The sequence below is a fragment of the Podarcis pityusensis genome (assembly GCF_964106645.2).
Source record: "Podarcis pityusensis genome assembly, chromosome: 7".
Classification (NCBI taxonomy): domain Eukaryota; kingdom Metazoa; phylum Chordata; class Lepidosauria; order Squamata; family Lacertidae; genus Podarcis; species Podarcis pityusensis.
In genome coordinates, this window is record NC_138031.1 from 71,072,825 (window position 1) to 71,097,705 (window position 24,881).

Sequence of the window (24,881 nt, forward strand, 5' to 3'; positions counted from 1 at the left end):
GTTATTTGTGGGTCCTGCTTGGTGTTTTTACATGAGTAGAATGTGTCCTTTTATTTAAAATGCATCTCTGGGTTATTTGTGGGGTATAGTTCACTATTATTTTTGTCGATCTGCTCCCCCCCCCCCCCAAGTCTGAGGGACAGTGGACCGGCCCCCTGCTGAAAAAGTTTGCTGACCCCTGGGTTAACCCTACCCTACCTGTTATTTCCCTACTCCATATTACACCCGCTAATCAGCTTTCTGGCCTGCAGGTTCCAACATTTATGTTTTGTCCTTTGTGCAAATGTGCAAAACTTTGAAAGTAAGTAGCAGTATACCAAGTTGAAGCCAAAATCTTGACTTCCAGAAATGTGCATATGCAAATGGTTACACACAGAAATACAGAGGACTGTTTATAATACAAATACTGGAATGAGAAAAGAAGAGCTTTGATATGTGATCAAGAAAATCTGAATAAATGGCTTTAGAGTAAATAAATACTCTACCCAGGATCAATATGTTAAGACTATTATTGTGGCAAAAAACTATTGGACAAAAACAGCATGTTGTTTGCTGATGAGCAGGGAAATTAATGGACTTAAGGGCACTAGGGACTTATACATCATGGAAAATGGCACAGGGAGAGGAGGAAATGTCAGAAATGTACCAGCTGAAGATCCAGTGAAATTCTAGAATTTATGTTCTGAAATGATACAAAGATCACTTACATTATAAAGAGTCATTAGCTATAAAAACTAGGGAGGAGGAAAACTCCCAGAGCTTCTGGATTTGTATATGTCATGAATACACCAGCAACTTTTTGTAGTCTTATCTGCTTTCAAATATGCACAGATATACAATGATGTAAAGACCCATTTTGGATCATGTAACTGTTAGCTTTGGTCAAACTCATGTTAGTAGCTTTGAGAACACTGTCCAATCATCTCGTCCTCTGTCGTCCCCTTCTGCTTGTACCCTCAATCTTTCTCAACATCAGGGTTTTTTTTCCAGGGAGTCTTCTCTTCTCATGAGGTGGCCCAAGTATTGGAGCCTCAGCTTCACGATCTGTCCTTCCAATGAGCACTCAGGGCTGATTTCTTTTAGAATGGATAGGTTTGATCTTCTTGCAGTCCATGGGACTCTCAATAATCTCCTGCAGCACCATAATTCAAAAGCATCAATTCTTCGGCGATCAGCCTTCTTTATGGTCCAGCTCTCACTTCCATACATCACTACTGGGAAAACCATAGCTTTAATTATGTGGAACTTTGTCGGCAAGGTGATGTCTCTGCTTTTTAAGATGGTGTCTAGGTTTGTCATTGCTTTTCTCCCAAGAAGCAGGCGTCTTTTAATTTCGTGACTGCTTTCACCATCTGCAGTGATCATGGAACTCACTTGCTATACTTGTTTTGTTTTGTTTTGTCTCCATAGGCAAGACCCTTTTGTTGTCTTGACAACTGCCCCTACCAACAAACAAAACTACTAAGCAGTGTACTGCACTAAGCTAGAACCCAAACATTGTGACATAGGAGGCAGGTTTCCTTAGCAATGAACAAGAGGATCCTACTTCCTATGTCACAGTGTTTAGGTTCTGGTTTCTATAGGGACAGAAATGTATAAAGTATGCTCCACAGATCTCCAGGCTCAGATGGAGTCAGCAGGAGCTTGAGGCTGGACATAAGAGATGTCTTGCTGGGTTCTCTTTGTGTTTCAGAAATGGAAGAAGATCTTGGTCACACTCAAGTAAGAGGAAGAAGATAAGGGCCTCGGTTTGGCAGGGCACCAAGTACATTTAAATAAGTTGATGACTGAGGAAGCTAAACTGGCCGAGAGGTGATGGGAAAGGTAGGAGACTTGTTAGGGGAGGAAGGGAGAATTGATTGTACAAAACTGCTGGGGATGAGGGATTAATAAGTGAGCAAGGAATGATGGAACTTATTCGTGACTGGACTTAATTGTCAGGGGTGCTTTTACCTTTACCTTTAATGATAGAGGCAGAAAGAACAGTACGGAATCAAGGGAAGAAGTTTTTTCTTTTGGCATTTGAAGAACTGGGGTGCTGTTAAACCTAAACATGTGTGAATTGATTGCGGAAACTGCAGCAGGGAAGGGTGATTTACTTGTTAATGATGGCACAGGAAAACTTCTCTCCTTACTTCAGTCAGATGAAGGATTTAAGAAGCATTCAAAGGAAATGCTCAGCCTGTTACTCTGACACCATTTGACACATGTAGGAGGGTTTAAAGTTTCCATGTTTAAATAAGGCAAGTCTTTATGTTTCCTCTTGGGTGCAATTTAGGGAAGTTTAGTTAACTGCCATCCTCCTCCTATAACTGTCAGCTCTCAGGATTCTTTCACTCCCCCTCCCATACTGGGCACCAGTTTCTTGAATTCTCCGGATTCTAGAATGTAAGGAGGATAGGAAAGTCCACTCCAGTGGAAAACTAAGGCTTGTGTCTTGGCAGTCCAGCTCAGCTGTCCATAGAAGGCAGAGTCTACCATCAATGGGAGATTAAATGGATGCTAAGATTAATTTTTATAATGAAATATTTTTAGATTGTGTGATTATTTGATTTTTTGATTATTTGATTGTTGTTAGCCGCCCTGAGCCCGGCTTCGGCTGGGGAGGGCGGGATATAAATAAAATTTATTATTATTATTATTATTATTAGACAAATCTGTCGATTTCAGTTTTTCATCTTTCCATGCTTCAGTTCACCACATTTTTGCATCAGTTTGAGTTTTGCCTTGCTTTGCTTTTCAAATCCTCACAAAATTTTGCCAGCATTTTAGAGCATATTTTGCTAATATGGGTGTGGTGTTTGCCCTCCTAGTTGGGTCATAAGGAAAGGGTTAAATGAGTGTGAAGTGATTGGCCAGTGGGAACCCAAGGGGAGGAGTAGAGTTAGAGTTAGTGTTGTTTGGGAGTCAGTTGAGAGTTGGGAGTTGGAGAAGGAAGAGGGAGGATAAGTCTGTGGGTTGGTCGAGTTGTGTTGTGAGAGAACCTGATAGGAGGAGTCTGATATATAGTTGAGATAATCAGTTTGAAGTTGTTAGGAACGTATAGGTCAGTAAAGAAACTAAGATTAAGAAACTGCCAAGAAAAAATAACTGAAACCATAAACTTGTTCATGCTTATAAAATAAACTTGATTATTTGTTAATGATAACAACTGTCTGGACTCCATGTGTATCCGAGAGAAACGGGTTGGTGGCAGTGGGAAAGCAATCACAGTGGTGGCACAGGGATCAATAGACCGTCAAACGTCCGGGGACCCTGTGTGATCGCCACAATGGGTTAGAGTAAAAATCTGCAAATTCTGAGGTTATTTCTTTGGGGGAGAATGTTATGCTGCCGTCTTTTTTGGTGATACAATGTTTTCTCTCTTTTTTGAGTGATCCCCCCCCACACACACACCTGTTTGCTAACAGTCTGGAGTTTTCCCCTCCATACTCGTAGAAGCATTGTTTAGAGTATCGAATGTTGAGCATTTTTTTGTTGATTTCTAGGGAATCTAGTTCCCTCCTTTTTTGTTCTATAAGTTTAAGAAGTTTTTTTTTAGCTCCTGTTTGTTTGTAGCGTGATGAGAGGGCCGTGGTCTTGTTCTATTTTGCTAATTTTTGAGGATTGTTTTTAAAGGGATGTTTTCTTTCTTGTGCAAGCTGCTCTGATGACTGCTTTCATTGCATCCCATAGGAGGGGAGTTGTTATAGTGTATGTTTTGCTAATATATACATTTTTTTGCCTAATATGCAGATTTTTGCAAGCCGTTTCCTCTAATACAATGCATTTCTGCATGTTATTTTCACTATTGCAATATGCTTTGGTTAGCATACTGTTTAGAGAAGTGTGACTTGGGTAGGGTCACATTTGGCAGTAGTGGTTAGCATGCTGAAAAAGGACCTGGGTTCAAATTCCCACTTGGCCATGAAGCTCTCTGGGTGACCTTCTGTTAGTCGCTCTCAGCCCAACCTACCTCACATAGTTGTTGTGAGGATGAAATGGAGTGGATGAGAACTTTGTCTGCCATCTTCACCTTCCTGAAGGAAAAGCAGGATAGAAATGTTTTAAATAAATAAGTAAATATGAAGCAAACCAATTTTTTCCTTCCATCCCAAACATGCAGGCCATAGAAGTGTTAGGAATTAATCAGCCGTGTGCTGCATTTTTACTCAGTTTGTTACAAAGCAACAAAAGCAAGCTTAACTTTTCTAGGGGGGTACAAAAAGGATAAGAGCTGTAGAGGTCTTACCTAGATGATGGATGAAAGCAAAAGAAAGTAAAATGTAGGAGGAAAAAATAAAGCAGGGGGGGAAATAAAGATGTTTTAAGAAAGCACTGAAATGTGAAAACACAAGAGAGTTGAATGTCACATTCCAAAGCATTTCTATGATAGGGTGCTGATCAGCAAAAGATATGCAGATATGCAATTCAGAGGGCAATTTAGGCTGAACAAGAAGACTGGTGCCTGTAGATTAAAAGATGTAATGAGGAACATACAGAGAAAGAGGAGAAGAATAAGACAGTGGGGGCACTTGCAATTAAGGGCATAAAGTTTCAGGTTAATGCAAGATGTGTTAGAATTCCTCATATGATCAGCAAAAGGTGACAAACCAGCAAGATAATTTGGACCAGGGCAAAGAGATAGAAAGTAGAAACTGGAAGACCAACAAAAATAATCTTAGAATAATCAGTGCAGAAAATAATAGGAGAAGGAACTAAAGAATTGATACTGAGCATAGAAAGGAAAAAGCAGACTTTGGGTATGTTGACTGAAAATGAGAAGAATTGGCAAGAGCCAGGCTATAGGGAGAAAATGAAAGAGAAAAATCAAAAAGAATTCCAAGATTTATTGCTTGGAGAACAGAAAGCAACCACATTGTCGAGAACAAGAGAGAGTGATTTTGCAAAAGGAATGAAAAGCAGTAGGAAAGACTGAAAGCTAGCAGTATTAAGTTTGAGAAAAAATAAAAAGGGCATTCGTCCAATGAGTTTAGAGAAATCAGCAGGTATTTGGGCAAGTTATGAGAGGGAAACATCAGTAGAATAGTACTTCGTTGGCTCAGCAGTGGGGTGAAGATCAAATGCACTTATTGTGGGACCAAGTGTAAGATGTTTTAATACTGATCACTGAGGAACTCCTGTACAAAGGAGAAAGATGAAGAAAGGGATCTACAGAAAGATTTCTTAAAGGAGAGAGATGATTGAAACCATGGCAGAACAGTACCTGAAAAAGCAAGGGAATCATGAAAAGAAAGGAGGAGCATCAAAGACCCAAGAACATTTCAGAAAAAGAAGTGTGAGAACCAAATCAGAAAAGACCAATAAGATAACAGGGAGAGAAGAAAGTATAAAATATTGGTTGAAAAGAATCTGGCCAAGAACTTTAGAAAGAAAGTGAAGGAGTGGGATGAGATGCTGGATGAGAGAAGGTCAAAGGATCAGAAGACTTTTAAAAAGGGGTGGAATTGCATAACATTGTTGTTGTTTAGTCGTTTAGTCGTGTCCGACTCTTCTTGACCCCATGGACCAGAGCACGCCAGGCCCTTCTGTCTTCCACTGCCTCCCGCAGTTTGGTCAAACTCATGCTGGTAGCTTCGCAAACACCATTCAACCATATCGTCCTCTGTCGTCCCCTTCTCCTAGTGCCCTCCATCTTTCCCAACATCAGGGTCTTTTCCAGGGAGTCTTCTTTTTTTTTTTTTTTTTAAAAATAATATTTATTAAGATTTTCAAAAATACAGAAAGTAAAGATTAAAGTACATTCAAAGCCTTATTTTCATACATCCACTTTCCGGGACTCCCCCCTTCCCCCACCCCTACCATATTCCCCTTTCATATTGTTGGCTCCACAAGCTCTCAGTTCTAATTAAAACTTAATTTGTTTAGACCATTATTCGAATTTAAAATTTATACACTCCTCATCAATACCCTTAATAAAAGACAAAAGTTCTCTCCCCAGGGCCCACCCCATTTTCATTCCACAATTTCCCTTTTTTTAAAGGTAAGGACACCCCACACAATAGAAATATAAGAAATAAGAAATAAAAAGTATAATAGGTGAAAAAGAGCCAATTCAGAAAAAAAGTTGACAAGCCTTTGGATTTTAGTTCTCCCCCCCCCCCGTCCCCGGTTTAATTTCCCCCTGACCACCAAACCATGTTATCTGCCTGGAATTCTTAAAGTCCATAAATCACCTATTTCCCCCAACTCCTTGCTGGCTTTTTCTTTTTATAGTTATTTTTTAAGACATTTAACTTCAAATCTTTAATAAAACTCCCCCCATTGTTCTTTCCAAGTTGTAGTCCAATTTCCTCTTGTTCCGCTGCTGAAACGTTCTAATTCAGAAGTTTAGTAACTCTGCAGGGATTATTGTTATTCAGGAACAAAAACTTGCGTTCAGTCCCTTCCTTTCTTCAATAGAAAATTCTATTGTCTCCTTTAGCTGAACACCCTGTAGACAAAATATTATTTCCGTTTTGCAGCTTTCCCAGAAGATAACCAGTCCTGTAAAATTCCAATGGTATTTTTCCACTTACGACCATCTTTGTAATGTCCCGAAACTCCTCTAGGGGGATTGTTGTAACTTTGTTTTCTCTAGTCCAAAAGTCCGATTGTTATCCATGTTTTCGCCATTTTGTAGCCAAGTTTTAATGGGTTATAGCAAATTGTAACAAATTTAACCAGCAAAGTTCTCATAATAAAATCCTCTCTGCTTTCCGACTTTGACAGCTACTTTGACAGCTGTCAAAATCTCCGACTCTTTTCACCAGGCTCTCTCTTCAATCACCCCGGTTCCCAGGGGGGGGGGTCACGTTTCCCTTCTCCCTCAATTCTTCCTCCAGCACAGTTCTTGTAGTTCCCCATCGTGGAATTCTTAGTTTTTATCAGCAATACAAATCTTTTTGGACCTTGGTTTCCCCATCCTTGTTTTGGAAGGTTTACAGTAGGGAGGGGGACTGACTTCCTTTTTGGATCCCCCCCCGCTCGTGTCCAATCCGAAAAAAAATTTTTTTTTTTCTCCTTTTGAACCCGGTTTCCAAATTACTCACGGGTTGTTATTAAGAAGTCCGAATTTTCAATAGAAGAAGTCAGCGCTCTCCACCGGATGGCATGCGGCTTCGCTCGGCAGGGATAGCAGAGGACTCAAAGCACCACGCTTCTCCCCGGCACCCGATCCGTAGCCTTTAAAAAGGCTCCTTCACGAGTCGGGAGGGCGCTAGCGGTGCCAGCCGAGTCTCCATGTCCACGGCCTCCGTGGCCGTGGTTTTTAAGGGTCCCCGCATCGCCGGTGCGGTAGGACCCAGCCCCTGCCGAGCAGGCTCCCTCCGGAGCTCGGAGGGAGTCCGCCATTCGGCGATGGCGCCAACCCGGAAGTCCTCTTTTCCAGGGAGTCTTCTCTTCTCATGAAGTGGCCAAAGTACTGGAGCCTCAGCTTCACGATCTGTCCTTCCAGGGAGATAACATAACATACCCAGACTTAAAAGAAGGATGGAAAAACAGAACAATTGTTGACATGAAATAAAGAAAGAATAATGGGGCAATTCATATATTTTTTAAAGGACAGGGATGAAGCTATCCCACTCAGCAGAAACTTTCAGAAAAGAATTTTCTGATACACTTTCTAAGAATTTAGTTTTTGAGTTCCCACCAATTGTTGAAGTTCACGCACACCCCACACACAAATAAAATGGTGAACTTCAGTTGTACTGATGTTTCCATCCCAATATAATTATTGAAGGAAGTCGTGGGTTATGCTTCTTTGGTAGAGAAGGTGAAATGCCTCTACAGTTCATCTTCGAAATTCTCCGCTGAATTTTTTTAATTCACTTGATGATGAATGGAACTCTATTGTTAGTTTGTGTTTTTGGATGAGAGAAGCAATAGACTAAAGGATGGCAAGTGGAAGGAGCTTCCTTCAACAAAAAGAAATCTATATTGAAAATTATATAGTAAACAGTTGTGCCTGAAAACAAATAGGTGGTAAAACGGAGAAGGTCATATCACTGAATATTCTTTTCAATTCTTGGAAATTCTCCAACAACAATTCAGGAGGAACTTGGTGAAATATGTTTTGTTTGGTTTTTTTTAAAGTCAGAAAATCATTTTCTGAGGCATTTTGGCTCATTCTAATTCACAAATATTCACTGTACATAAATAATGCCTGTAAAGACCTTTTATTTTTCTACGCATACACAAAACCACTTATAACAGATTGGTGATCCTGTAACTCCCATTAACTACCTGGATGTGTTCAGTATCAGTCTGGTTAAGCTGGCGTTTCCTACCCTTACACTTTCAGCTGATAAAACCTGCATTCATATAAATTAATGTTTTATACCATACTGTATGTTGCCTATGGGCTCTTTACATGAGGCAACGGGGGGGGGGGGTGGCATAAACAAACAGAAAAATACACAGTGGTCATTTCTTTTTCTCAGGATTGGGTGGATGCAGAATCTGATTTACTTCCCCAAAACTAAAAGCCATCATTTTCCACCATCTATTTCCATTTAGAAATGTTGCTCAAAGCACTGACATTTATAAAGCATGTCTCATTTCCCCTGCAACAGCAGATGCTTGATGAATTGCCTAATGATTTGGCCACATGCATTCTTTAACAACGCTAAATAAATTGCACAGTAACATAACCTTGATAGCTCAAGCATAGTGGCTTAAAAATGATCAGCTGTGTACAGTCTGGAAGCTTTGCAAAATGACATTCCATGAACATAAGATCATATTTCACAGCTGTTAGAACATCTACTGAATGGCTTATAGAGTTTCATAATTAAAACAGTGTTAAAAGATGCTAAATAGTTAGGAACCAGTTCCATATTTGGTAGCTTGCAAAAGTGCTTTCTACGAAGGCAGGATTCAGCAGCAGACCTGAAATTTCAGCGGGATCCTGTGCAACGCCAAAATTTGGCAGCCCTGCCTCTCATCATCCATTCTACATCATAGTTGTGGCACTCCCCTAAATCTGGGACTTCCGGGGTGGCGCCATCGGCAATGGCGGACTCCCTCTGATCTGGAGGGACTAGCTCCGTGCGAAACGGGTCTTTTCCGCTACGGCGAAGCGGGGACCCTTTCAAAAATCACAGGCGGATGAAGCCTGTGACCATGGGACTCGGCGGGCACCCTTAGTGCCCCCCAACCCGCAAAGGAACCCACTAACGGGCTCCGAAGCGAAGAGGGGGAAGTGGCGCGGTGCTGAGAGTCAACTGCTATTTCCGTGGAGCAAAGCTGCATAGCTGTTGCCGGAGAGCGCTGCCTTTTTCCTGGGACAATTTGGCTTCCATTATAATCACCCGTGAGTACTTAAATTTCGGACAATTGGACTTTAAATAAGGACTTGCGAGCAGAAAGGAATTGGACTTAAAAATTTACTTCAATTTGGCACTGAAACAGGAAGGTCTAAACAGGAAGTCAGCCTTCCGTTTCTTTGTAGACAGAATAAAGCAAAGACAACATAAACTAGAGCTCAGAAAATAGCTACTAAAAGATTAACTTTCATCATTTTAAAATTGTTGAACCCCCCTTCGGAAGCAGGAGAAGAAGGGGGATCTTTTTCGGACTGTTTAAACCTGCAGAAGTGAGTTTAAAGTAAAGTAACTTTCCACCGTCCTGATCCTGGAGCGGGGTGTCAGGACTGACGTTTGAAGCTCATTGACCAGAGACAAACGTTTTTGACAGATAGCTAAAAGAAGAGAAACATAGTGATTCCACTGTTCCCTTTCGCATTTTAAAGGAACAAATATTGACAAAATATCTCAAAAAGGAAACTTTGTTGCTAGATTTGTACTTAAAAGAAAGAACAAATAGAAGTTTCCCCCCTAGAGGGAGACTGTGAAACTGTAACTAATTCCAGGGAGCTTGCAGCTGTTACAGATTACAATCGTGGAAATAGACTTGTGACCTTGTAGGACAATGTATTCAGAAGCTCTGTGGTGTGCTCTCTGTAAAACAAATGCCCTACTGGAACAGTTAAATGAGAAGACGGATTTGATGACTAATGCGGTCAGAATTTTTGAACAGGCAGTGGGAAACTATATGGAGCCCACCCAGGAATCAAATCAGGAGATCAGAACAGATGAGAGAAGAGGATGTTGCTGAATTTTGGGCGCCAGAGATGGAGGGAGCTGTGGCCCTGCAGGAACATGAGCTTTTGGACTTGACAAATGAACTTGGAAAAAGCCAGATTTGGAAAGATAAAGTTTGGACTGGTTTGGAAATGGGGGGTTGGATAGACCCCCCTATGCAGGGATGTTTGGACTTTCCAAGTCTGGCAATGGGCCGTGAGATGTTTGGGGCTGTGGGGGCTCTTAATTTTGGAGGGATTCTGAAACATGTTTTCAAATACCACATGGAGTTTAGTCTGGTCTTTGGAAAAGGGGCTGATTTGTTGAAAAGGGTCAAAAACATTACCAAGCTGGAGTTCCCACGAGTGATAGGAGAATATGAAGAAGAGCCGCGGAAGGGGCATGGAAGAGACTTAAGGGCCTCGGATATAAGGTTACCAGGTTAATGCGCTAGATCAATGGGATAAAAAGGACTGACAAAACCCGGGACCAGGAGGAAAGGACGCTGGATGAAGATTGGATTGTTTTTATTTCTTTTTTATTATTATTAGGATTGTTGTATAAAATTGTTGAATGTTAGAAAAATGTTGGAACGAAATTACTTGGCTCTAGCAAAAATGTTTAAAGAATTAGGTAAGAATATTATGGTTATGAGAAGTTGGTAAAAATAAGATTTAAGTTTTAAGTTTTAAGGTTTTCTATAAGATAAAATGAAAATAGATTAAGGTAATGTAATGACAGAATATTATGAAATATGGAAAGGATTTGCTGCGATAATTAATAACTAGGATACAAAAAAAGGGAGGAGGAGGAGGTCAAAGAAAGAAGGTAATGAAAGTTGAGGATTCGAGAATGATGGATTTGTTTTTATCTGTTTGTGGTGTATTTTTTTTTTTTTTGAATCTGCATTGTTTGATGTGGTTTGTTTTCTCTTTGTTTTCTCTTTTTTCTTTTTCTGCTGTGTTTTTTTCTGTAATTTTAATTTTTTTAAATAAATATCATTAAAAAAAAAAACTGCTTCTGCAAGATTAGACAAAACAATTGTCTGCAACTGCGAAGTACGCATGAGTTACTTTTTCTATTGCATCCCATAACAAACCTTTATCACAACAAGTTACACCACTGAGAAACATAGCTGACTTGATCTTCTGCACAGCTTCTATAAGACTTTATCCTCTTTTTCATACAACTGACAAACAATTACTTTATGGTGAAGGTTGGCTTGTTGCCTATAGACACTAAATAATATGTGAGTTATAGCTAAATGAATTTTCTGCATCAGTAGGAATCAGTTAATGTCCTCTAAAGCAACATGGACCTTTTAGCTTCCAAATAGCCACAGTTGCTTTAGGATTGTAGTATGATGCACACATGCTTGAGAACATGCTCTGTTGAACCTAATGGGACTTATTTCTGAGTAAATATGAATAGTATTGGATTGTAAGATACTAACTGCATGATCCTACTCAGAAATAAGCCTGCCTTTGTGGGAGTTATTTGCAGGTAAGGATGTATAGGATTACAGATTAATATGGATTATATTATTATATATGGTCCCTTTACCTTTACCTATAATCAGCTTCAACTTTCATAGGGAAAACACACCCTGAAATCGGACTGCAAAATTATGCAGCTCATTACTTGCGTATAGTGATCCATCAGTGGCTATGTAGATTTCCTGGTTTTGCTGCTCAAATAAGAAAGCAAAAATGGGCATTGTTGAAAAATTGACCATGGCAGAGTGCCTAGAGTCAAAAACAAAGGCTCTGGTGCCTTTGATATTTGTTTACATCAGGAAACTTCAGAAGCTGCTTCTTTCATGGCAAATCGTATCTGCTTAAATTCCTTCTTCTTTACAAAGGTGCATCATCCCTGTCCTCTTCAGCATCTGGCGTCTCGTAATTTGAGCCCATGCATAGTCTAAGGTAGGGTTAGTCAATAGGTGTCACCCCTCCAGAAGTTATGAATGACAACTGCTGCAACCCTGACCATTCCAGTGCTGGTTGGAGCTGATGGGAGTTGGAGTCCACAACATCTACAAGGCACCACATTGGCTACCTTCTGATCTAAGGACATTGCAACACTGTAGATCAAACACTGTACTCAGGGAAATCTGTCTCTCTGTGGGGATTATTTGGACTTTGTGGGCCACAAGCCCTGGGATAGCTAAATGACAACTAAATGTTGGAAACAATGGTCAGTTCATGATAGGGCTGGACACATCTGTCATATTCGATTTCTCTCTCCCCCCCCCCCCAATCTTCAGCTCAAGTCTCCACATCTCTGCATCAGTTTGTTTTATTTGTTTTTAAATAAAAAGTGTCACCAGCATTTTAGTGAAAATTTCTCCCGATGTACGTATTTTGTATGCAATTTTACCTCATGTATGGTTTTTTGAAAACCGTTTCCCTAATAAAATGGATTTTATGTTATTTAATATATGAATATATGATAATATATCATATATATTATATGATATATATGAATTTTTGAATATATGAATATATGAATTTTTGTACACATTGCAAAAATCTGCAGCCCAAATTGTGTTTCATTTTGCATATTGTTTTGGGAAGTGTGAATTGGGTTGTTGTTGTTTGTTGTTTAGTCGTTTAGTCGTGTCCGACTCTTCGTGGCACCATGGACCAGAGCACACCAGACACTCCTGTCTTCTACTGCCTCCCGCAGTTTAGTCAAACTCATGTTAGTAGCTTCGAGAACACTGTCCAACCATCTCGTCCTCTGTCATTCCCTTCTCCTTCTGCCCTCAATCTTTCCCAACATCAGGGTCTTTTCCAGGAAGACTTCTCTTCTCATGAGGTGGCCAAAGTATTGGAGCCTCAGCTTCAGGATCTATCCTTCCAGTGAGCACTCAGGGCTGATTTCTTTTAGAATGGATCGGTTTGATCTTCTTGCAGTCCATGGGACTCTCAAGAGTCTCCTCCAGCACCATAATTCAAAAGCACCAATTCTTTGTCGACCAGCCTTCTTTATGGTCCAGCTCTCACTTCCATACATTCCATACATATGGGAAATCCATAGCTTTAACTATATGGACCTTTGTCGGCAAGGTGATGTCTCTGCTTTTTAAGATGCTGTCTAGGTTTGTCATCGCTTTTCTCCCAAGAAGCAGGTGTCTTTTAATTTTGTGACTGCTGTCACCATCTGCAGTGATCATGGAGCCCAAGAAAGTAAAATCTCTCACTGCCTCCATTTCTTCCCCTTCTATTTGCCAGGAGGTGAATTGGGTAGGTTCGCATTAAAATCCAAACCAAACAAAATTTCATCCCATGATGGTTAGCGTGTGTGAATACGTTATTACAAAGCAATCATCACCATCCATTGTCTTTTGTATCCTCTCAAAACACAATGCTTTTCAACAGAGTTGATGATTACAATTATTTCTATTCAGCTGTGAATCGTCCTGTGTTTAAAGATCAAATGATAAGATGATTTCTGCTAGGAACTGGGTTTGATCTAGCAGCTGAACCTGCCTTGCTTAAACCCATTGTTTAGAAAAACGTATTGAAAAATAAATGAACACAATGCTTTAGCTGAACTACGGTATATCTGGCCACTGTGGAATAGATAATTTTCAAAATTAGCAAAGTGGCAGATCAGCCATCATATATAGCAGGGATGACAAATGCACATTAGAAAGTTCAACTTAAAGTATCCTGTAGCATAATTAATGCAGGATGTGTTTGGTGAAGAGTATTTTAAAAAGAGAATTATGTGAATGGTGTCCTTCAACTTAAGCTATTGTATCAGTGACCTTGCTTTTAACATTTGCTGCAGAAAGCCATTAACATGAATTAATGGAAGTTCCAATGTCATTCAAAAACACTCTTCACCCCATTCCCAGAAAAGAAAGTACAGGAAGTCTTTAGGGGTGACTATGGGGTAACATTAAAAAATAAAGAAATGTGAGATTGACTTCATTAATTCTTTTTCTACTTTTTTTTTTTGCTTCTGAACTGGCATCACTGGACTCTTGAACTTGTATTTGATCACAGAAGAAGCTCAGATAAGTATTCATATATACAGGAGCTAAGATAATGGAGTGCTAAATGTTGCAGGACTCTAAAACACAGAAACCAATTTAACTGTTTTAGAATCAAGGCTTTCCCATGTGCTGTTGTTTTTTCTTTCCTATACTGAGAACAAATTTTGGACAGTTTCCCACACTATCTCATTGATCTGTAAGGTAGGGATATTCCTGGGGAGTTATAGAAATGTTACTGCGGCAGTATTATGTACAAGCAATCCTTTAAAAAATAAAATACACTTCCATTACCAGAACTGCAGTGGAGAAGAGGGCAGGCTTTTGACCATATAATTGTAATTCTAAATTCAACTAAAAAACCTTGTGATTTGGCAAAGTAATTTTAGGCCCTTTATTTAATAGTTTTATGGGATTTAAACAAGAATGAGGGTAACACGGTATACAACAGTGTTGTTTTACATAGAATGTAACTGATCTGTAGAAAAGTATCACCTGAAAGAAGAGACAATGCATTAACTTTTCTAACACAAGAAAATCTTTAATATTTTTTTTCAAGAAAACAATAAATGGCAATATTTTAGGGAAAGTTTAGAATGCCAACTAGGAGTTAAGCAACAGAGTTACTAAGCAGTGAGCTGAAGAGAGAACAACAACATGTAAACTAAGGAAGAAGCAGGATCAGAAAATGCTGCTGTCTGTTTTGAAGGCAAAGCTGTGCCTATGGGAGAAGCCAGAACCTCTTGGAATTTAATGCTGGAGATCCTTCCATTGGATTCAGGTTGTATATATCTACAAATAAGCCACATATCATAAAGACACCACAGTCTCTGCTGTATCTCATTGTCCAAAATTGGAATACAGTCCTTGGTAAACATGCCTTGTACCCCTGGAATCTCATGCCACATGGAGATTGAGGTGGCGTGTAGCAATGTAAACAGTTTCTTGGGGAATGGCCTGGGACTCCTACTTTGACTAGTAGGGCAATCTTATGAACTGCGGGGGGAAGTACTTTCTTTCCCCCAAGCTGAAAACTGTCACATTGAAACGGCCCATCAGAATGTTGCCATTTGGGCATGGGCATAACATCACAGAAGGTTGAAGTTTTTTCTCCATTGACAGTACATAGGAAGCTACCTTATATGCATACTATCTCTTGCTTTTTCCTGTAGGACTAATTGCAGTCGTTTACAGTTATCAACAGGTTTCCCATACTCACTGAGTCAATCACCCATCTCCTACTACCCTTCTGAGAAAAAACCCACCCCACTCTCCCACTATATATAAGGGTCTGGTGACTTCTGTTTCAGTGTATCTGAAGAAGTGTGCATGTGTAGCCTTATTGGAGTTCACCAATTGGGTCTGCGTTGCTCCCAGACAGGAGGAAGGAAGTCAAATGACGCCGAGGGTTGGTTCAGAGAAAGAGTTCTTTATTTCTGCTCTCCGGAACAGCAGAAAGGCACCTGTGTGGTGTGTCCACAGCAAGTCCAAAGAAATGAGAAATTTCATGCAGTATATATATCCTCCAGGCACCCTCTCCCTCCTTCCCCAGGAATCCAACCACGTCAGCCTATACACGCAGGTTGACATCACATATGTTCCTGCTCCGGTATTCTTAACCATAAAAGGGTATTCCTTCCTGTACTTCTGACCATAAAAGGTTATTCCTTCCTGTACTTCTGACCATAAAAGGGTATTCCTGTTCCTACTCTTATCTTGGAGCAAGAGGTCACCAACTCCAAGAACACACTCTGGCCCTGTTCCCAGATTAGGTCTGTGCATCAGGACGTAAGATAAGACCTAGATATGTCATCCCTACTCCACTGAAACAGCCAAGGTCATCCTTGCCGTCACGAACTGATAAAGGAGAGGGCTCTGAGCACTTGTTTATACAGCTGGGTTTTTGTTTATACATTGACTCAGAGCTCAAGTTAATGGATTTTAGCTAAGGAAAAATAGGGATTTTGGTGCCCTTTTCAAACTGCCTGCACAGTCAGTTTTGGGTTTGGGAAACCCATTCCTTCACATGCACAAGAAAGCTTATACCCAGAATAAACTTAGTTGAACTCTAAGGTGCTACTGGACAATTTTCTTTTCTTTTTTTAATTTACTCCCAAATTATCCTCAATTGACTGCACAGCTGGCATCTGCTACCATGGGATTGGCAGTTTGCCATGGCGGCTGCGCCGGAAGTCGAACCTGGAATCTTCTTTACGCACTGCATGTGCTCTACTACTGAGTCCCTCTTCTCTGCCTTCCAGGCAAAACATATATTGAATGGTTTAAGCCAGTCTTGTCCAAACTGATGACCTCTTAATGTTTGGGACTTCAACTCTTATGAGTCCTAGCCATCATGGTGAGTGGTCAGGGAGAGTGGGAGTTGTGGTTCAAGGCATTTAGAAGGCACCAGATGAGGGAAGGCTGGTCTATTTAAGAAAAGATGCAAATTTATGTATTAAACGTGAATAGTACTTTTTGAGCACCCTCAATCTGACCTTCACGGCTACATGCAGTGCCAATGCCACATCACAGTTTGTATATTCCTTGGTACGCTATGTGTAAAGCTCTTGTTTGCTGCTGCAGCAAATTTTCATAGTGTAGGGGAACTTTGCATCTTAAGCCTAGGCAAATGTCTATATATTTTGAGTCCATTATATAAATGGAGGATTCCCATAGAAAAAGAAATTACTTATCAAGGATATGATGCATGAAGAATGAGATTTGCCGATCAGTAAAATGTAAGCATTAAAACAGCACAAGAGAAGCCAGTGTGATTAAGCCAAACTGTAAAGAGACTAAGAAAAAAAGATCATTAGTGGCACGAAGAATTTAGTAAATAGGATGATGGGACAGATTTTGTGAAGGAGCTGAAGCCAGCAAAATAGAATAATTAGAAACACTACTACAAATGAGTGTTAAAATGGTAAGCATCTTAGCAATAATTGCTTCAAGAGGATGCTGAATATGGGCTGTGTGCATAGCGAGTGCTTTCCTTTTAGAACTGAGGAGATAAATTAGAACTCAAAGAACACTTGGTGTACATTTCTCCCCCTGTCACTTGGATCTTCTTATGGAGTGCTTCGGTCCTTATGATCTGCATTTTGTAGATTTTATGCTCCAAAGCAATGCATTCTGATTATTCTTGAGATGTCTACATTAATTCTACTGCTGACAATATGCCCCCCCCCCCAAAAAAAAAAGCTTAGGCAATAACAAATGTACAACAGTGTTGCATATTCTTTCCTCATCAGATCTGCTTCAGGTTTTGGTGCCCTGAAGCAGAAGAGTGTTCTCTGCCGGCCTGCTTCTGTAACTATCTGGACCTTTCAGAAAATCAGGTTTGCTATTTATTCCAGCTTAATGCTAAAGAGGCAGGAGAAAACCCTTTAGACCCATGCTTTCTAGGCATGAGACAAACAGAAGTATGGACAATCCCTGTCAGACCACTGATTTGTTGACGTAAGAGTAGGGAAATCACAACTAAGAAGCTCAAATCATGTATAAAAACCCCAACACCCTTTTTTGGAAATTAATGCCCCGGCTTTAACATTCAAAAGCTTTACTTGCATAATATTTACAGTCACATGCTTCTCTCAGCATGGGCTTACAGTCTCTTCCAAACAAATGTATTTTCCTCCCTTTCCAGAGCTCAGCACTTTCAGCCTTCTGTATCTCAGGCCATGCCTTGGAGCTCCTATGAGAAATTTCCACCTTTACCTTCTCCTGCAACTTTGCTCTCTTTCTTTCAAGCAAAGAAGAAGCACTCCAACACTCTATTCAACATTAGCAGTGTTCACAGTGGATTCCAAAACAGAGTCACATTGCTTCACATAAAATGGAGCCTCTCCTTCACTAGATAGGTGAAGGTAAAGATAAAGGACCCCTGGATGGTTAAGTCCAGTCAAAGGCAACTATGGGGTTGCGGCACTCATCTCACTTTCCGGCCAAGGGAGCAGGCATTTGTCCACAGACAGCTTTCTGGTTCATGTGGCCAGCATGACTAAACTGCTTCTGGTGCAATGGAACACCATGACAGAAGCCAGAGAGCATGGAAACGCTGTTTACCTTCCTCATGCAGCAGTACCTATTTATCTGCTTTCGAACTGCTAGGTTGGCAGAAGCTGTGACAGAGCAATGGGATCTCACCCCATTGTGTGGATTTGAACTGCCAACCTTCTGATCAGTAAGCGCAGGAGGCTCAGTGGTCTAGATCACAGTGCCACCCGCGTCCCTCTTAAAAATAAAGCACTAATGTGTCTTTATAAGTACACTTCTCGCTTAGCTTCATGTGCTTGTCTTACATTCCAAGGTCTTTGGCATAAGACTCCCTGTTTCCCTAACATCCTATATGTTGGCTTTAATTAATGTTGTTATTTGTTCCTGCTCTTTTGTGTTCAGGTCCCTCACCTAAGCCCTGAACTTATGACCCTACATTACATTGACCATCATGAAGAAATCAGCTCTGATTCAAGATGCTCTGCTGTTAACTGTGTGGGCTACTCCCTGCAAATAAGGACATGACCTCTCCATGTTGTTGTTAGAGTTTGATCTCTGTGGTAGGATGGAGGTAGAGGGTGTATGTGTGATTGCTGGAGAAAAACATGTTCCAAAGTGTCTAGGCCAGGAAAAAACCTCAGCAAGGAATAAAACAAGCTTCAGGGAGCTGAATTTTCTTTTAAAGTAAAAACACAATGAACATGAGATTGTCTGTTAGAGGAAACAGTCCCTTGCGGACCAGGTCTTTTAATGAACTCAGATATCACTCAGTGTGGTTCATGTCAACTGAAAAAAGTGAGCTTTATTGATTTTCTTGAGAGCAAATGTCCTTTTGTATCTTAGCAGACTGCTTGTCTCCATTGGAGACAGTAAAATGCCTTTTAGGAATATATAGAGAATTTATTTGCTTTGGCTGTAGCCCAATCCTTCAGGATTGTTTGGTAGTCCCATAACTATGGCTTTCCTATGGACCTTCCCTCCTGTAATGTTGGGGAAGCAGTTTTACACACATGGTTAGGCCTTGGTTGCAACCTAAGCCCTTAGTGTCCCCAACGCAGGGCAGACTCAAAAGTCATTGGAAGCTCAAGATGAAAGTGTCAGTATTTTCATTCTCCCATTGCTGATGTAACATGATATACATGTTTACATTTCTGTACTGTTATGTCTGGGAACGGAAGTGAACTTCTGTAACTTCCGTTCTTTCTTCTCTTGGTCTCCACTCTCGGACAGAGAAGATGTGTGTGAGACACTCAGCTCACACTACCCATGTTTGGTTGTTTTAATTCACTGTAAATAATAAAGAAATTCAGAATGCCCCATATCTGAACAGTCTGCTACCTGCTGCTACTCTGCTGCAGCCCAGAGGGAGGTTATTATACCTCCCCCTGCACATGGGGGGCTGCCAGTAGAAATTGGCACTGCCTTTAGTTGTCATGGTTGTATTGCCCTTTGCAACATCATGGGGCTAGCTTTGAACCAATTTGTAGATAATTAAGCTACAATACTAAACAAAACTGTTGGTCTCAGAGCATGGTCTGAAGACACACAATGGTGTAACCTTGCTAAAGCTAGCAGATCTTGATGTGGTCCCTGCCTGGATGGCAGACTCCTAGGGAAATACATGTATGCTACCATGAATTCTATGACTGAAGAATGACAAATTATGAATGAACTAAATAAATAGGAGTAAATCTCACCATACTCAGTGTAGGATCTTATTGGAAGTGAGACAATCCAAGGTGGGTGCATTCCCTGCTCCCTCTACACAAGTATTCTGATCCCCAAGTTTTATTTCCTATTGTGCTCCCCATTTATTTCTACCAACTCTCATTACACACCCCATGAATCTGCTATGGTCATTTTGAGAACAATTGTCCAGCCTCACTGGTCTATTGATATAGGTACTTATCTTTTACTATGAAATACTATTGGCAAATGCTTCCATTATGCCTTTGGAAGCCTGTCTCTCTTAAGTTGTAATAATGTGAGGTGAATGAACTCCGCACACAATATCTTCTTGTGCAATCAGAATCAGGCAGTCTTCCTTTATACCTCATTAAAAGATTAATCAAGGACTCAGAGTGTAACCTAGTGTGTCAGTTCCACAGATACACTCCTCCCCACCTTTAACAATTGAATAATAAAGCGCAAAAACCAAGGCTTACAGTGGAAACTCTGAGTGACCTTCTACTTAAAAGAGTGGTATTGGAGGCTCCAAGAATCTAATTGCCATGGTGATTTTAAAATGGCTTCAATTTGAATTGCCTGGTGACATATTGTACTCTGTGATCATTTTAAAGTTTAATCAGAACAGATTGTTTCCTGTTAAGTGCAAGATAGCATTATTTTTCTTTTTTAAAAAACAACAGCAACCCCATAATACTCCTGGAAGGAGCATCTTGCTTATTATTTATGTATTTTGCATGCTCCTTTTTCTAAATTCAAGCCGATTATTCATGAGCATAAATAAAAACAGACAAAATATACAAACATAGTGCAATATATAAACATTCCACAGCTTACTAATAAAATTCAATCCAATATGGGGAAATCCTATGGCAAGATTTGAAAGGATGAAAGCTTAAGATACAGTAGATCTAGAGCTCAGATGGCTGATTCTCAGCTTGCCAAAGATACACAGACATAACTTAGGGTTGCCATATTTCAAAAAGCATTTTTTTTTTTACAAAAAAAATTACCTTTGAAATCCCGGTAATGTCTGGGAAAATGGCAGCCCTAGCACAACTTGCTCATCCTGTCTTAACTGGGGCTCAGCTGGCCAAGGCCAATGTAAGTATGAAAAAAAGGCATTCCAGGACCATGCATAGCTGGACCAGAGAAGGTGAACTTAGGCTGAATCCTAAGCCTGTTCAGCTCAGTCATGTGACAGAGCAACCCAGCATAGAAGACTGTTTTAAAGGCTAGTTTTCCCTCTATCAAGATTAGACAGAAAAACAGAAGCCCTACTGCTGAGCAAAGTTTGGATTTGGTGCGAACACATTGCTTGTACTGCCCTAAATCTACCACTGTGAGGAACCTTCTGGGGCCCTGTGACGTTAAGGGTGGTTGGTTGGAGTGGGTGTGAATTGGAATAGAGTCTGTGCGTAGGTTGAGTTAGTGTAGCGAAATAAGCTGAGTCAGGAACAGTTAGGAGCTAGGAAGACAAGTAAATATCTGATAGGTGGTTTAGTGAGGGAGAGCAGGTAATGGAAGTTATAGGTCTGGATAGGCACCCTATGATTGTAATTGACCGATACCGTTTATGAAACCACACGCTTGTTAAACTGCAATAAATAAACAGAAGTTTATGTTCCAATATAAACCTGACTGGACTCAGTATTGTACCAGGTAGGGCCTGGGTGGTGGCAGTGAGAAATAAAGTGGTGGCACAGGGATCAATAGACGGTGAAACATCCGGGGACCCTGTGTGATCGCCACAGGCCCAGGAATGGGGGAAGAGTTTGTCAAAATCAGACTCCAAAGCATATTTGCCTGATTTATTCTGGGCAACTCATGAAGCAGATTGGATTATGGATTCACTTCCGAGAGTTGTGTGCTGCCTCCATTTCTCAAAAGTGGAGCATCTCCACCTCCATCATCCAGCCCGGACACTGAGATTCAGCTCTGAGGGCTTTCTGGTGGTTCCCTTATTGTGAGAGGTGAGGTTGCTGGGAACCAGGCAGAGGGCCTTTTCAGTAGTTGCACCCACCCTGTGGAACGTCCTCCCAGCAGATGCCAACCAGATAAACAGTTTGGTTTTTAAAAGACATTTGAAGGCAGCCCCATTCAGGGAAGTCTTTAGTATGATGTTGTGTTGTGTTTTTCCTGTTGTTGTTGTTTGTTAGGAGCTGCCCAGAGTGGCTGGGATATCAAATAAATAAATTAGGATTATTAGGATTAAGATTAGGATTCTTACCACTGTGTGCTCTGAGTGCACCTAAAGCAAGTCCCTTTGGGAATGATGGGACATACTTAGTTCTGGGTCATTTATTTATTTTTAAAATGAACTTTTTAAAGATGGGAAGGCTGGCTTGTTTTATTCCTCGCTGAGTTTTTTTTCTGCCCTAGACACGATTTCAGTGGGCCCCCAACAATTGTCCAACTATGATAGGTGCTGATGCAACACACGAACTTCAAACAACAAACTATAGACTCATAGGCACATACTACTGGCAATTCACAATTTCTAATGAAGAGGAAGGTAAAGGTAAACGGACCCCTTACCATTAGGTCCAGTCGTGGCCGACTATGGGGTTGCGGCACTCATCTCTCTTTATTGGCTGAGGGAGCCGGCGTACAGCTTCCGGGTCAAGTGGCCAGCATGACTAAGCCACTTCTGGCGAACCAGAGCAGCGCACGGAAACTTTGAAGTGCTTTAGAACTGCTAGGTGGGCAGGAGCAGGGATGGAGCAACGGGAGCTCACCCCGTCGCGGGGATTCGAACTGGTGACCTTCTGATCGGCAAGTCCTAGGCTCTGTGGTTTAACCCACAGCGCCACCTGTATCCCAATGAAGAGGAAACCCCTCTTCTAATGCAGAGAAATTTCAAAAAAATTCTTTGGTTCCTAAATTTAGAAATTGCTATGATTTTTCAACTCACCTCTACTGAAAGCACTTTAGCAGATATTATGTGGACCAAGAGCAATAAGATCCAGCCTAAATACAGCTACACAGCATTTATATGGCTCACTTTAGTTAGCCTATTGGAAAGGGAGTTTGGGATTTTAAAGCTACAGCATCATATGAAGCTCTTGAGACTGTGGCCTTTTGATTAGATTTCTAGAAAGCTTTCAGCTGGAGACAAGTAAATCATTTCTTCTTCTTTTTTTAAAGCCAGCAATGAATTAGGAGTGACCTGACTGACCCAAGAAGATATGGAGCACTGTCAAGAAAGATACTATTTGTAAAACCCCATCAGTCCTGCTGATAATTAAATGTGCAGAACTGGGGAAGAAGTCGAACAGGAGCCAAGAAATGGTAGAGCAGTAGGAGGAGAAAGTCAGGGATGGGAAGGCACAGAAAGCAAACTTGGACTATGGTGGTTCTAAAAGAGTGAGGGAATTAATTAAAAGATACCGGTAACCTTTCATTTGGCTTATAAATAAAACACTGCTGGAGCAGAGTGTGTGTCCCATGGCACGTCGTTTGGCATCCCTCTTGTTTTGTTCTGAAATTCAGTTAAATCTAGAGGCCTGCTGCCAAAGCAATATTTGAAAGCAATACATCAGGGATGGGGGACCCTCAATTCCACAGGAGTTATGGAGCTACAACCCTTATCATTGGATTGGGGCTATCTTGGCTGGAGCTGATAGCAGTTGGCGTTCATCTGGAGGGCCACAAGTTTCCATCCCTGAATTATTGGTACCTTAGCTCTTGACAATACAGATCCCTTCTCTCTAGCCAATGTGATGCCCTTCTCTCTAGCCAATGTGATGTCCAATGCTGGACTGCAATTCCCATCAGCCCCAGCAGAGACAATGTTCATGGATTATTGGAACTGTAGCTGACCATCTTTATGGTACCATAAAGAAGGCTGATCGCCAAAGAATTGATGCTTTTGAATTATGGTGCTGGAGGAGACTCTTGAGAGTCCCATGGACTGCAAGAAGATCAAACCTCTCCATTCTTAAGGAAATCAGCCCTGAGTGCTCACTGGAAGGACAGATCGTGAAGCTGAGGCTCCAATACTTTGGCCACCTCATGAGAAGAGAAGACTCCCTGGAAAAGACCCTGATGTTGGGAAAGATGGAGGGCACAAGGAGAAGGGGACGACAGAGGACAAGATGGTTGGATAGCGTTTGTGAAGCTACCAGCATGAGTTTAACCAAACTGCGGGAGGCAGTGGAAGACAGAAGTGCCTGGCGTGCTCTGGTCCATGTGGTCATGAAGAGTCGGACACGATTAAATGACTAAACAGCAGCAACAACAACAGCTGACCATCATCTGGATGGCACCACACTGACTACCTCTTCTCTAACTCATTTCCTCTCCCACTTCACCTCCTTCATATCCCCACTTTGTCCTTCCTCTCTGTCTTCTGAACAACTTGATTTTCTAGCCCTCCTTTCCTAGCCATATAGTTTCCAATAGCCTGGAGACTTCTCTGGCTGCTGCTCCCACTTCAACCAAAGAATGACACATGTCAGGTGGACTGATACCTATTGGGCAAGAAAGCTACGATGTTAGAAGGAAACACAGCTTATCCTGCATCTTTGCATTGTCCACCATTGTCTAAAACTAAAACTTCTCTTTTCTCAGGGCCAGTGGGCTGTCAAGTAAATCTGTAAATGCACCCAGCAGCTTGCCAGTGTCACAGGAAGGGGCCCAGTGTTACAGGAAGCCTTGCATATGGTGTCTGAGTCAAAAGAATTACAAGTTCTTCCAGCTACTAAAAAGGCCAACCTGCAGACTTCTGAGGCTGCTAGTTTTGGAACTACTTACTATTTATTTTGTCAAATGGTTGCATCTCTCCTGTGTGTATAGCCTGAGGCTTCTGCCACAATCAGTTGCAATGCATTTCCAAGTGTTGTTGTTGTTTTTTTCTGAGCTGCATTTGTTTGTTGTGATGAAACTGAGTGGTTCCATAGCTTGATGATAAAACACATGCTTTGCATGTCTAAGTTCCTATGTTAACTCACCAGCTAGTGAACTTACCTAATCATAGGAGCCAACTCCTAGGGGCCAATGGGTCTTCACCCCCTCTAAAATATTTGAGCCCCCCTCCCCAGTTGATAGGCATTGTCATTCAAATGGTGTGCATGCATATAGTTGTGTATAATTGATCATGGGATCAATTATGTGGGGTGGGGCTTACCTGGACC

The 24,881-nt window shown here is 41.1% G+C and overlaps 1 long non-coding RNA gene across 4 annotated transcripts; it reads left to right on the forward strand.

Annotated features, from left to right (window-relative positions):
- Window positions 1-222: 222 nt before the first annotated feature.
- Window positions 223-23,864, forward strand: LOC308482087. 4 transcript variants are annotated; one of them, XR_013988979.1, is made up of 4 exons: window positions 223-1,824; window positions 14,078-14,268; window positions 18,463-22,267; window positions 22,894-23,864. It is a non-coding gene; the product is annotated as an uncharacterized lncRNA (long non-coding RNA). The 4 variants fall into 4 exon arrangements; XR_013988980.1 differs by having other exon boundaries at window positions 14,078-14,845; window positions 22,894-23,862; XR_013988981.1 differs by having other exon boundaries at window positions 14,081-14,845; window positions 22,894-23,862.
- Window positions 23,865-24,881: the final 1,017 nt, after the last annotated feature.